We start from the raw sequence: 7,850 nt of genomic DNA, 5'->3' as shown, positions 1-7,850 counted from the left end.
ACCAAGATGGTTGTAGCAGGAATGCTTTAAGAGCCTGGATATTTCATCAGGGAAAATAAACCCCCAAAATTACACATAAATTTGGAAAGAAGGCTGCAAATTTAACACAAGTGTAAAGGAAAGACACAACTATGGAGCAATGAAACCAAGAAGTTTGATACAGAGAGTGAATAAAAATTAGTTGACAACAACAAAAGAAAGATCTGGAAATCACTCAAAATAAGAGGGTGACAAAGGGAAGAGCAAGTGCATTGTTTCACTGGGATGGAAAATACATATCCTGTGATGCAGAGATGGCAGAAGGTGGATTATATTTTCAGAAAGTGAGGAAGAAATTTCTATCTTCTCATTAAAAAAAAGAAAGGATAACTGGGATCACATAGATAATAAAATTAATTATAAAATTGATGTAGAAGAAAGAGCCCTGAGAGAGGACCAGGTGAAGGGGTGTGGAGGTAACACAGATGGATCTGACCCATCGGGACCTCATGGAATCAACTGGAGGCCTTGAGGAAGTGGCTCTGAGCAGGTAACACATTTCATTCAGTAATTCAGGGATGGCAAGTGAAGCCCCAGAGGGCAGGAGAGCAGTGAGAGAAAAACCAAAAGACCAGTCAGCCTAATTTCAGTGCCAGGGAAGATCTTGGAGGGAATAATAATAATAACAATAATAATAACAACAATAATAACAACAATAATAATAACAGCAATGGCATTGTTATTATTAATATTGTTATTGTTATTATTATTATTATCATCATTTTGGGTTGCATATGACTATTATAGTCACTATTTATATGACTATTATAGGTTACATAGAGACTATGCCCCAAACATCTATAGGATTATTCTGTGATATGTCATATTTAACATGTGACCACACACATGTACCATGAACAGTGTTTTATAGCATAACTTTCCCCTGGACCAAGGAAAGCAGGAGGTGTGATAGACAACACAAATCTCAGCCCGTAGGATTTTCTGACACCTTCATTAGAGCAAGGTCTGTGTGAAATCATGGACAGCAGGAAATCCATGGGAGTCAAATGCCAGGCTCAGTGGGAAAACTGTAGTTTATTGTGTGTGATCCCAAAAGAAGTGGGATCCTATCAAGTCCTGCGTGGGATTCATCCCTTTAATATTCCCTGATTCCACAAAGTTGACACCTCAGAAAATATTCAGAGGTTTAGATTGGTGAATAGGGGAAATTTCTTCACTGACAGGGTGGTCAGGCCTGGGAATGGGCTGACCAGGGAAGTGGTGGAGTCACCCTCTTTGGAAGTGTTTAAAAGATGTGTGGATGTGGCCCTTGGGAATATGGTTTAGTGGTGAACACAGTGCTGGGTTTACAGTTAGACTTGATGATCCTAAAGATCTTTATCAACCTTAACAATTCCATGGTTCTACCTACAAAAATAAATCTTTTCCCTTCAAAATGTCTTCCCATCTCACAAATCTGCATCAGCACCCACACATTGTGGTAGTTTGACCTTCCACAGCACAAGAAGTAAATCCACCTCTATCTGAGAGGGAATAACAAGTTCCAAGGGTCACCTGCACATTCTGTCTGAGCTCCTATAACTGGTGTCACTCATGATCTTATCAGGTGCAGGCTTCTATTTTTACAGCAATATAGGTTGCCACAGACATTAGTTTTCCCTGCTCTCATGTCCCAGAGAGATCTCAAGAGGAAAAAGGGGAGTGGGGAGAGGAGAGAACTTTGGAATTATGATGGAACAAGACATGTGGTCCCATTTTTTAGGTCATCTTGCCTTGTCTCTAAGGCCTGTTGGTGGGATTAGAGAAAGCACAGAATATCTGTGGTTTCAGCAGAGGTGGAACTCACCTCCTCCTTTCCTTTGTCCCTCTTACACCTGGAACTAATTTCAACAGATCAACACAATGCATCCTTTACCAATTCAGCTTCTGGGAGCCGCCTTCTTTATTGATTTAATACATTCCTGTTCCATCTTTGACCCTGGGAGTTGTTGCACTGTGAAGAATTGCCCACTGCAGCATCACAGCACAGAGAGCAGCTCTCCTCTCTGTGACCACTTCCAAGAGGTACAGCAGGAGTTTGGGACTGCTGTGGTCACCCAGGAGGTCTCTTCTGGTTCTTTGTCCTCTCTTCCCTTGCCATGAGCCCAGACAGGAGGAGGAAGATGGATTTGCCATCTAATACTTTCAGACATGGACACTGAGCAGCTTTGATTCTGAGGCTAAAGGAAAAAAAAAATAATCCTGGATTTTTGTTTGCTTGACCCTGCTGGCTGGATTTTTTTCTTTTAAATATTTCAAGGCCTTTTTTTTTTCTTTTTTAACAAGGGAAAAAGCAACTGAATTACATTCTTGGCTTAACCTTGGCCCACCATTTTTTTACAGGAAGAAAACAGGCAATTTTTGAAGTGAAGATCTACCTATCTCCTGTACAGCCATATCAACACAGCCCTTGAGGATAGGAGTTACAGAATCACAGAATCATGGAATGGTTTGGATTGGAAGGGGCCTTAAAGACCATCTGATTCCAAGCCCCTGCCATGGGCAGGGACACCTTTCACTATCCCAGGTTGCTCCAAGCCCCGTCCAACCCAGCCTTGGACACTTCCAGGGATCCAGGGGCAGCTACAGATTCTCTGGGACACCTGTACCAGGGCCTCACCACCCTCTGAGTAAATAATTTCGTCCTAATACCTAATCCAGATGCAGAAGGGTAGGAAATGACTTCAGAGTCGTTTCTCTTCCTTGAGATGCCCCCGGCAAAGCTGACCAGCCCTGCTCCATCACCAGGAAGACAGTCCTGTCACCCTAAAGCAGACACTGGCCCAAAAGAACCAGGATTTAGGGGAGTCTCCACTGTCTCTGAAAGGATCCAAGGGCAACCAGCTCAGCTATCACTGCCTACACTTAATCATCCAAATCCCATCTGGAGTGAGCGTGTGGCTCTGTTTCCCTCACAGTTTAAAAGGTCCATGTAATCTCCAAGAATAGCAGCAATAGTTGTTGGCTTTTGCTGATAACCCAGACATGTATTATTTTCTCCCAACACCAATAAGGTTTGTTTGGTTTCCCTTGTACAGGACTCTTTAATCTTTGTTTTGACCTTAAAAGACCTGCCAGTGTTAGCCCATGAAATCAGCTTAACAACTTTCCCATCCTTTCACTCCTGGTTTATGAAAATAATTTCCCCATTGGTTCCACTTTCCTCCTTCATCCCCTCAATTCCGCACTTGTTGTTGTTGTTGTTATTGGTTATTTCTGCTCCTCGCCCTGGTCCCCTGCAATTCCAGTTCCCTGCAGAGAAATTACAGATTGCAGCAATAATTAGTTTGTAGTGTTATCTGCTTCTGTCCCTCTAATAGCTCTCAAATAAAGCTGTCACCCAGCACTGACCGTCTCATGTAATCAGAGTAACATAAAAATACCCTTCCCCAGCTCTGCCAGTGTTTTTTCTTGCTTTGTTTCCTAAATTGTGTTTGTTAATCAGAAAACACAATTAATTTTCTTTTTTTCTGCATCTGCAGCTTCATTTTTTTCCCCCCTTCCAAGATGAGTTTAAGATTGTGTTCCTGTGTACTTGGCTGTTTCCTGCTAAAGAAACCATCATTAGTCCTGGGCAGGGGGGAACTCCAGGAGTTTGTTTGAGTGGATTTGTTTGCTTGTTTTTACCAGTTATCCTGATTTCATTCTGACTGTGATTTAAACCTATTCTGAAAACCTTTTGTACTGTTTCTGAAATCATCCCAAGGCATCACGAGAGACCCTGGGTCCCTGGAATCTGTTCTCACTCCGTCACTCACAACTCCCAGAGTCTTGGTCTCCTCACCTGCATCACTGGCACTGAGTTGTCCCATGGTACCTCCTCCTGAGTTCCTCAAACCACACTCCTGCTGTGAACACTTAAAACCCTTGATCAGGAGTTTCAAGTAGGTGCTGGTTTCACAAGGAAGAAATTTGAGGAAATTCTGGGTCTTTTTAGCGCAAAATGTGTTCCTGTGAGACCAAAATGTGCTTCCTGTGGATGCCAGGGAATGCAAGGTTTTCTGGGATCAATCCTCCCTGGAGAAGTCACCTGAAAGCTGCCCCAAAATGGGTCATGTGCATGTGGCGTTCTGCTGGAAGGAAATTGGTTGAGCTGGGATTAAAATCCGGGCCTAACCAGGATTAAAAGCCTCATCTGGCCTCCCAACGAGGCAGTAGGACTCACACATGGAAGAAGACACTTGGATTTGCCACTGATTAAGCTGCTTTTTATTTCATGTGTAACAGTAATTAACTTGCTGAGTGATTAATCAAGGTTTCCCTTGCCAAGGAATCAAGGGCACCAACTGCTCCTCAAGTCCATTCCCTGGAAGAGCTTCCAAAAATAGTATCATCACCAATCCTGTAGGGAAGAGTGGTGCACAAAGCAGGATTCACCCTGGGTGATCACAGATGTCTAAATTAAGGATATGGTTTCATTTCTCTCATAATCAGTGGAGTTGGATGTACATTTTCCCGGGAGGATTCAGCCCACTGAATTTTAGGCACAGAATATCAGAATGTGAAGTCCACAGGGCTGTTTGTGCCTGTCTGGATGAGCTTTGGATCAAGTATTGGAAACACAGGAGCAAAATACCAAGTGCAATCACATCTTTAAGCAAAGGAAGTCTCCCAGAAGAGTCATGGAGATGGTCCACAGACATTCCAGCAAAAAACCAGCCAAACATCCTCTGCTGCAAGATCATCACAGATGGAACAACTCAGAGGAGCTGAGCAGTAGTTCCTCATCACATCCAGAGTGGTGGGAGCACATTTCAGAGCTACCCACAAAGTCCTTGTTGAAACCCCACTCAAGCAGAGATTGATGCTTGGAAAACACCTTAGTCTGGGACCATTTTTGGAGCTGGACTATGGGAATTTCTTACTTCAAAATTGCACAGCTCAGCTGTCGAATGTCAGACATATTTCAGGAAAGCACTTATGAAAATCCACTGAGTGAAACATCAGGAGGGTTTGCTTCAAATTCAAAGTAGTTGCAATCAACTGAGAGACAAATTATTATTCTATGCCACAATTATCCACTTGGTTGCTGTTACAACCCCCACCGGCTTTAAAAGTCAACATCACTCTGTCCTGGTGCTAAATAAATAAATAAGGGAGCAGAGAAAGTGAACTGAAAATGAAAAGTGGGAACAATTTCCAGAGGGACAGGGCATCTATTGGGGCAATATGTTGTGTGTACACAGGGCAGGGCAGCAGCGCTCCAGAATGATCACAGGATGAGTTTCTGGAAGATATGGGATGAAATCCATGGGATGAAATCACCGCCCTTGATACAGCAGGAAGAAGGTTTCAGCAAGAGCTGTGCTCCTCCTAAAACATGTGGGGTAATTGGAGAGCCTGGGAAAGGCCACAAAAGGGCTCAGAAAAATAGGTCCTGCTGGGGAAGTCAGTGCTGGTAAAGGAGACATGACTGAGGGGTGAGTTGGTAATGGGCTTCAACAGGCAAAAAGATCCTTTACAATCAAATCTTGGCAGTGGATCTCCATGGAAGACACAAAAATGAGCTTAAATGGCAAAGAGAGAAGTGCAGGGCAGATATTGGGAGAATATTTAATGCTCAAGAAGATGCCTTTGACAGGTGGAGAGATACTGAAGGTTAATGAAAGCAGGTTATAGGTACAAACCCCAGGACAGGATGGACTCTGTCCTGGGTCAGAGGAACAGAATAAAATGAAAAAAAAAAATCTGCTTTTCTTGGTTATCTTTAGGCTTCTACTGGCTGACCTAAGGATGCCCATAGTGTGCATCAGATGATGTGGCCTTCAAGATCAACTTGTAGTGATCAGTGGACAAGGCACAAAGATTTCAATAGTCATGACACAGTCCAAGAGTCCAAAGGGTTGGAGCCATTGAACTAACGGACAGGAAAGTACTGGATGAATAAAATTCCTGTGTCTTGCTGAGAACTTTGCAAGATGTTTCCTCAGATCAGCAACGCTTATCCAGACTCCTTGTCTAGACAATGAGAGGGCAACAAATCCACTAATTTAGGAGGATAGTTCCCAGTATCTGAATGTTGTCACTCTGTGTTAGTTCTCCCAGTTTCTCTTGGAATTCATCCTAACTCACCTTCCCTGCTCATTATTTTCCAGCATTGCAGTCTCAGGGCAAAGATAACATCCCGGAAATCAGCTTCAGGTTGTAATTACAATATATATTGGTTTATAAATTCGATTGTTTAGCAGGGCAGTCTGCAGTCAGCGTTCATGGGGAAAGGGGGAAAGGAATCAGATTAGAAATCAGGTGGAACAAAGGAGGCCTGGAATGAAAACACAAGGGAAAAAGAGGTGGTCAAGGCAGAAATGGAAAAATACCACACACGGTCATTTAAATACTGAGGTCAAATTTAGTCTGGATGATATTTCTGTGATTGTGAAAACGTAATGGTTTTTTAAAGTTGGTTTAAAAAACCCCAACAAATAAAATAAAAAATATTTAAAAAAACAAAAAGTTCCCAGGATTAAGATAGGTAGTTTCCTCCATAAAATTAAGGGACAGGGCTTTTTTCCATTAACTTTAATCTGGACCCCACAGTAGCTGAGGGTACCACTGAAAGGAGATGGTCTTATATTAGACAAAACCAGCCTGGGGTTTGGTGGACTTTTTTGGTTTGTATTTTTTTATTCTCTTTGTTTGTTTCTGGGTGGGGATTTTGGAGGGCTGGGATGGGATCATCCAAGCTGAATGGACACTTCTCTCCTCGGATGGGAAGTCAGTAATTCAGTGGGATGAGTCCAGCCGAAGTAGATCATGAGGAAGATCAACCTCAGTCTCCTGATGAGGAAGCACTCATATTAATACTCATAAATACTCACAATACTCATGAATTAAGAGTAACATGAACACTCTTGCAGTCTGGGTTTGTCTGTGATAGCCGGATTTTGGCAATCAGCTTGATAAGTGCCTTCAAATGTGGAGGGAAAAGTGTTACTGAGCAGCTGAATCCACTGGAATATGCTGCTCAAATCCACAGGAAACATTGGAAAACAGCTAAATTAGGCCAAATTTTCCACTTTGTGACTGTTAGATAAGGAATTTTGGACTAGTTATGTCCTTCTCTGTTGGACAGACAAAGCCTCTTCGAGCTTATCAAGTCCATCACCTTCCTGCATTGTAGAGTTCAAAATTTCTTACAATTGTCGTCTTATGTCATCTTATGTCATCTTATTGTCACCCTCGTTACGATGATTCAAGGATTAAATGTTTCTCTACTCAGGGACCTGTGGAAGAACCTTTGGTCAGAACAGTTAAAATTTCCCGGTTTCAAACTGCTAAAGGCTGGAGGCACCTCTGGAGATGGTCCCCTCAAATCCCACTGCTCAAGCAGGGTCGGCTCGAGCAAGTTGTTGGGGGCTGTGTTCGACTGGGTTTTGAACATCTCCATGGATGGAAAGTCCACAATCTCTCCAAATTAGTGTCTGGTCACACTATCAGTAAAAAGGTTTTTTTTCTTTTTGTGTTTAAAGGGAATTTTCTGTGTTCCAGTTTTTTTTGTCTTGTCACCGGGCACCACTGAGGAGACTTTGTCACCTTCTCCCCTGTTGCCTCCCAGCAGGTATTTATACATATGGAGAAGATCCCTCTCAATCTTCTCTTCTCCAGGCTGCACAGACACAGCTCTTTCACTCTCTCTTTTTATGAGAGGTGCTCCAAGCTCATCCTGTTCACTGGACTAGCTCCAGTATGCTCCTGTCTGTCTCATACTGGGGAGTCCAGAATTGGACCCACCACTCCAGATATGCCCCATCAGTGCTGAGAAGATGGAGAGGGACCTAAATTTAAAAAAAAAAACAACAAACCAACAAACA

The sequence above is a fragment of the Lepidothrix coronata genome, unplaced genomic scaffold, assembly GCF_001604755.1.
Source record: "Lepidothrix coronata isolate B3197 unplaced genomic scaffold, Lepidothrix_coronata-1.0 Scaffold20, whole genome shotgun sequence".
NCBI lineage: Eukaryota > Metazoa > Chordata > Aves > Passeriformes > Pipridae > Lepidothrix > Lepidothrix coronata.
Note: the sequence above shows the minus strand (reverse complement) of the source record.